General features: G+C 43.5%; 1 protein-coding gene across 3 annotated transcripts in view; it reads left to right on the top strand.

Moving 5' to 3' along the window:
* Positions 1–497: 497 nt before the first annotated feature.
* The window catches only part of esr2b (estrogen receptor 2b), a 51,639-nt gene continuing 45,379 nt past the window's right edge, over positions 498–6,757 (top strand). Inside the window, exon 1 of one of the 3 annotated variants that reach the window (XM_037538604.1) lies at positions 498–536. The gene's annotated coding sequence lies outside the window, so the exon portion shown is untranslated. Of the gene's footprint in view, positions 648–6,757 lie in introns of all 3 variants that reach the window. The other 2 variants (XM_037538603.1, XM_017724244.2) reach the window with 2 other exon arrangements.

Consider the following 6,757-nt stretch of genomic DNA (forward strand, 5'->3'; position numbering starts at 1 on the left):
AGCTCAGAGCGTTCGCCGCTGGTTCCACAGCACTGGATGATCTCCGAGAGACACCCGACACGCTCAGTCCAGTCTGGGCTGAGTTGGACTGTGGTGTTGATGTCGTCCGTACAGCTGGAGGAGGTTCAGACTGAGACCTTGTAAAATTACATAATAAACTTTCTGCTCATTTAAACCAGTTTACAGTTCACTGCACTGATCTGTAATGATTGACAAGAGAAATCAATCACCTTGAAATCGGCTGAATCTTTTTGAATCAGCCTGTATTTATCTGCTGGTCCATTCATCATAAACGACCTGCCAACATGGAGCTTCAGTGTTTCTTCCTAACAGCAGCAGGTTTGTGTTTCTGGAAGCTCCACTCTGTTTTGTTGGATCGAATCACCGAACCACACAAACGAATCGATTCAGTGAAGTGAGTCGTCCCGCCCCCTGTCACGTGACTCCGCCCTCCACTGGGCTCGGTTTCGCTTTTTTGCGCGCACACGCGCTCGTGCCCGCGGAGCTTTGCCCGGTCGCAGCTGCTGGTGTCCGCGGTGAGTCTGAGCTCCTCGACGCAGCCGCTCCGGGTTTGTGGACGCGAGGCTTCTTCGCCGCCCGGCTTTAAAGTTAGTCCGCCGTGTTTTGACCGGAGTGACTGAGTGAGAGTGAGTTTAGTGCTTTAATAGTTCCTCTGAGCTGAAATCTGTCCTCTCTGATCTGGACCGCTGCGCCCAGCCGAACTCCAGAACTGCCGGACTTTTAAACAGCGCTGAGCGCCTTTAAAGGGTCATTCACTGGACACAGTGCGGCGAGTCCGGAACGGAAAGACATCAATAGAAAGTATATGGTCACCTGTTATGTACTGAATGCACTGTGGACAGTCTTTTACTCTAATATTAGTAGTAGTAGTTCTAATAGTAGTAGTATTAGTAGTTGTAGTAGTATTAGTACTACTAATAGTAGTAGTAGTACTAGTAGTATTAGTACTAGTTGTAGTAGTATTAGCACTACTACTACTAGTAGCAGTAGTAATATTAGTATTAGTAGTAGTATTAGTACTAGTAGTAGTATTAGTGCTAGTAGTAATATTAGTATTAGTTCTAGTAGTAGTATTAGTACTAGTAGTAGTATTAGTACTAGTAGTAATATTAGTATTAGTTCTAGTAGTAGTATTAATACTAGTAGTACTACTATTGGTGGTAGTAGTAGTAGTATTAGCACTAGTAGTAGTATTTGAACTAGTAGTAGTAGTAGTAATATTTGTAGTAATAATAGTAGTATTATTAGTATTAGTAGTATTAATAGCAGCCCAGTGTTTTGGTTCTTCTTCTTGTTCTATCTGCCCTGGTCTTGCCGCGGTTGCTTGTTATGGTTATTATTTGCCTATTATTATTAGCAGTAGTGGCAGCTTTATGTCTTGGTCTTGCTGCTGTTGCTATTATTGTTACTGTTTTTGATTATTAGTCCATTATTATTAATAATGATAGTGGTCTCAGTGCAGCACGTGCCTCTCCTCCTTCTCCTCCTTCTCCTTCTCTCTGCCTCAGTCCAGTTGCTATTATTTTCTGATTATGAGGCTGATATTATCAGTAGTGGTCATGGCAGTGTAGTAATGGCCTCCTCTTTTCGTTTGGTCTTGTTGCCGTTTTGATTAGATGATGGACGATGACATTTTTGGTACTGGACCTGTTAATGGTTTAGCTGATATTTCAGTCTGATGCCTGAGGACGTCGTGTTTGTTGAGCTCCTGAAGAACGTGTAGGTGAGGCTGGGTTACTCTGGTAAATATCTGCATTGTACTAGTTTTACTGCATCTACACAAACGCACGTCATATCTGATGCTGATTTTATTAGATTCGGTCAAAATGTCATGTGTCGGCCTCAGATTTGGACAAATCCATGCACAATCCTTTATTACTGTTCGCCTTATGGTATTATTGATGTTAATGGAACAGCAGCTGCCTGTCCGTCTTCATCATATCCCTCTTCTTCTCTTTACCTTGGTTTTGGTTCTGTTGCTGCTACTATCATTATTATGATTTCACAAACATATCAGTATTGGACAGATGTTTATACTGGACTGATGTTTCTGACTGATAGTTGGTGATCCTGAGCTCCACTGGGTTACAGCGGTAAAACACCTGCATTATGACCACTTTACTGCTTTACTTTGCGTTGCTCTAAACTCTTACAGACATGGTTCTTTAGTAGAGAAAATGGTAGAGAACCATGCACACTTAAAGAACCCTTTGCATGATTAAAGGTTCTTTGCATGGTGAAAGGGTTCTTCGGATTAATGGAGAATGTCCTATTGATGGTCAAAAAGAACCTTTATGTTATGATGTCAAGCTTGTTACAATAGACAAACCCTTTTTGGTGCTGTAGAGAACCATTTTAGAACCATCTACCCATCTCCATCAACCTGAAGAACAATTTTTATCATGCAAAGAGTTTTTGGAGAGTTCATGGTTCTATATAGAAGTATTTTTTCCACTAAAGAACCCTTGAAGAACCATGATAGAGGTGGTAAAAAATGTGTACATATATATATAAATATATTATACAGTGCAGTGCGGAACTCTTAGGCGCTCAAGACACATTTACAAAATCTATTTATTTGTTCAGCTTGTGTTTATTTGCTGAGAAATGTGTTAATATTTCAATAAGCAACATTTATAGAATGTTAATTAATAATGATTTTATAATAAACAGTGATTTTCTGGACGTTAGTGTGTTTGTTTACTCATCTCCAAGCCTCTCCTCGAGGAAGCCCAGTATTGTATGTAGTTAAAAAGCAGCTCCTGGTTTGACCAATCAGTGCACAGTAAATTGAGCTCATGATGTAATTGATGATATTAACGAGTCTCTGTGGCGGCTTTATACGACTTTATTCTAATGTATATTGTGATAAACTCACTGCTGAGATCAACTGTTTAAAAACTTGCCTAAAACTTCCGCAAAGTACGGTATGTATGTAATACACACACACACACACACACACACACACACACACACCTACACACACACACACACACACACACACACACTCACCAGCCACTTTATTAGGTACACCTGTTAAATTGCTTGTTAACACAAACAGCTAATCAGCCAATCACACGGCCGCAACTCATTGTGCATTTAGGCATGTAGAGGTGGTCCAGACAACTTGCTGAAGTGCTGACCGAGCATCAGAACGGGGAAGAAAGGGGATTTAAGGGGCTTTGAACGTGGCGTGGTTGTTGGTGCCAGACGGGCTGGTCTGAGTATTTCAGAAACTGCTGATCTGCTGGGATTTTCACACACAACCATCTCTAGGGTTTACAGAGAACGGTCCGAAAAAGAGGAAATATCCAGTGAGCGGTCAGTTGTGTGGATGAAAATGCCTTGTTGATGTGAGAGGTCAGAGGAGAACGGGCAGACTGGTTCCAGATGATAGAAAGGCAGCAGGAACTCAAATAACCAACCAAAATCTCTGAGGAACGTTTCCAACACCTTGTTGAAAGTCTGACACGAAGAATTAAAGCAGTTCTGAAGGGAAAAGGGGGTCCAACCTTTTACTAGCAAGGTGTACCTAATAAAGTAGCTGGTGAGTGTATACACACACACAAACACACACATCCGTCTAATGACTTCTGGACTCCAGCTCCCCCCACCACCCAGAAGGAAAAGCAGTTTACAAAATGTGTGTGTGTGTGTGTGTGTGTCTGTGTGTCTGTGTTTGTTTGCCACTGTATAAGTGTGTGTCTGTGTGTGTGAGTGTGTCTGTGTAAGTGTCTGTGTGTGCACGTGTCTTTGCACGTGTGTGCGTGTGTCTTTGCATGTGTGTGTGTGTGTGTGTGTGTGTGTGTGTGTATGAGAAATGAACATGAAAATCATTCTCATTGCCCAAATTCTCACCAATGCCTGCATAGTGTTTAACACTGTTGGCCTGTTATTCGAATGGCAGTAGTGGTATTTTTGTTACTCGCTGTCATTGTAAAGGTTGTAAGGCATTTCTGAGGCAGTGCAAATGGGTCTCCATATTCCTTATATTTCCTCAGGCTGTTCATCTCTTTCACTGGGTCAGAAACAGCGGCGTGTCACTGCCTTCACAGCTGCAGAAGCTTTACATTGTCTCAGCTATGGAAACCAGTTACTCTGAGGCAGATTAGAGCAGAAAGGAATGAGGAGTGAAAAGCGTCCAGCTTGGTGAGCGAATGATGCTGGTTCATTAACAGAGTTTGTCTAGAGGAGATAAGCAGAGCTGATGAGGAGACGGAGGCTCACACACCCGTGACTTTATCTTGGCTGGGTCTGTTGTTTCGCAATCGCTTAGACAGAGTGGGTGGATCTTCTCAAATGCTTGGCAACATGTGGACAGAGGGAGGGTCCAGTGGTGGACAGTGTTGAGAGAGAGAACCTGATCCTCTCTGGGTCACTTTCCTTTTGCTGTCCTGGCGCTTCTGCAGGCACTTTCTGCTGAGACTCAGTTTAGGCTGTAAGTCTGTCCATTTGGTCACTGCACTCTTTGTGCGTTTCTTTTTCATGCTGTAATTTGCTGGGCTGACGTCTGTGAGCAGCCAAGGACGGGCTTTTTTTTAACGGCCTTTCCTGTTAAATACATTATCCACATCTGGTACACCATGTTATCAAAACAAGCTGTTTCTTAAAAATACATATGGGCCATTATGATTACATATAATGCATATAGGACATATAGATGTTTACACATATACAACCCCAATTCCAATGAAGTTGGGACGTTGTGTAAAACATAAATAAAAACAGAATACGATGATTTGCAAATCCTTTTCAACCTGTATTCAATTGAATTCACTACAAAGATGAGATATTTCATGTTCAAACAGATAAACTTTATTGTTTTTTGCAAATATTCACTCATTTTGAATTTGAAGCCTGCAACACGTTCCAAAGAAGTTGTTACAGGGGCAACAAAAGACTGGGAAAGTTGAGGAATGCTCAAAAAACACCTGACTGGAACATTCCACAGGTGAACAGGTTAATTGTCATGATTGATGATAATTAAGTGTCATGATTGGGTATAAAGGGAGCATCCCTGAAAGGCTCAGTCGTTCACAAGAAAGGACGGGCGAGGTTCACCACTTTGTGAACAACTGCGTGAGCAAATTGGGGGCAGTCGTGGGCTGGAGGTTAGGGACCCAGCCCTGTGACTGGAAGGTTGCCGGTTCGATCCCCTTGGCTGACAGTCCATGACTGAAATGCCCTTGAGCAAGGCACCTAACCCCCAGTTGCTCCCTGGGCGCTGTGGATAGGGCTGCCCACTGCTCTGGGCAAGTGTGCTCACTGCCTCCTAGTGTTCACTAGCATGCATGTATGTGGGTGTTTCACTGCATGGATGGGATAAATGCAAAGGTCTTTCACAATGTGCAGACACAGAGACAAATGGTTGTAAATTCACTAGTCCAACAGTTTAAAAACATTTCTCAATGTGCAATTGCAAGGAATTTAGGGATTTCATCATCTACAGTCCATAATATCATCAAAAGATTCAGAGAATCTGGAGAAATCTCTGCAAGTAAGCAGCAAGGCAGAAAACCAACACAGAATGCCCGTGACCTTCGATCCCTCAGGCGGCGCTGCATTAAAAACCCACATCATTCTGTAACGGATATTCCCACATGGGCTCAGGAACACTTGCAAAGCGAAGCCACATATCAACACCACCCAGAAACGCCGCCAGCTTCTCTGAGCCTGAGCTCATCTGAGATGGACTGACGCACAGTGGAAAAGTGTCCTGTGGTCTGACGAGTCCACATTTCACACTGTTTTTGGAAATCATGGACGTTGTGTCCTTCAGGCCCAAGAGGAAAAGCACTGTCCGGATTGTTATCAGCACAAATTTCAAAAGCCAGCATCTCTGATGGTGGAAGGGAATCTTCCTCTGAGCTGTCGGAGCTCCTGGGCCTGCTACCTAAGAAGGGTTACTTGATGGACCTAATGAGCTGGTGCCCTTTCTCTCAAAAATGGTAGCATCAAGACTGGGGAAGGTGTTGGAGCAGGTGCTCCACCTTGACCCAATGGACTGTGAGCCTGGAAGGTCAATTTTTGATAATATACATCTAAGATGTGATGTTTTTGAAGTCTCCAGACTACTGGGCTTAGAGACCGGTCTCATTTTTTTAGATCAGGAAAAGGCTTTTGACCGGGTTGGTATGCATACTCTTGAACCTCTGTTGTGCAAACTGACAGACTGCATCTCCGGTCTCTCTATACCCGACTGTTCCACTCTGTGCGTACGCAGACAACCTTGTGGTGATAGCAAGTACCCAGACTTATGTGGACGTTTTAGCTTACATTTTAAAGGATTTTAAGGTTTTGTCATCTGCAAAAGTAAACTGGACTAAGAGTGAAGCAGTTTTAGTTGGGGAGTGGGATGGTGGGAAAACCACACTTCCAGATGGGTTGATGTGGAAGGAGTGGTTTTAAATATGTGGGGGTGTGTTTGGGGGAAAGCACCTTTAGTGCAAAGAACTGGGATGGTGTGGTTGAAAAGGTGAAAGGCCATCTCAGTAAGTAGAAATGTTTAGTCCCCCAGATGTCCTGCGTCATCACTCTGGCATAAACTGGCTTGTGTGGACCCCCCAACCGAATCAGCTGGTGAACCTACAGGCCGTGCTAGTGGACTTCTTCTGGGATCAACTGCTCTGGATTCCACAGGCTGTTTTACATCTGCCAAAAGAGACGGGGGAGGGCAAGGACTTGTCCACCTGGCTAGCAGGACCTGTGGCTTTCCAACTATAGTTCATTCAGAGAC

Source organism: Pygocentrus nattereri, chromosome 5 (assembly GCF_015220715.1).
Source record: "Pygocentrus nattereri isolate fPygNat1 chromosome 5, fPygNat1.pri, whole genome shotgun sequence".
Classification (NCBI taxonomy): domain Eukaryota; kingdom Metazoa; phylum Chordata; class Actinopteri; order Characiformes; family Serrasalmidae; genus Pygocentrus; species Pygocentrus nattereri.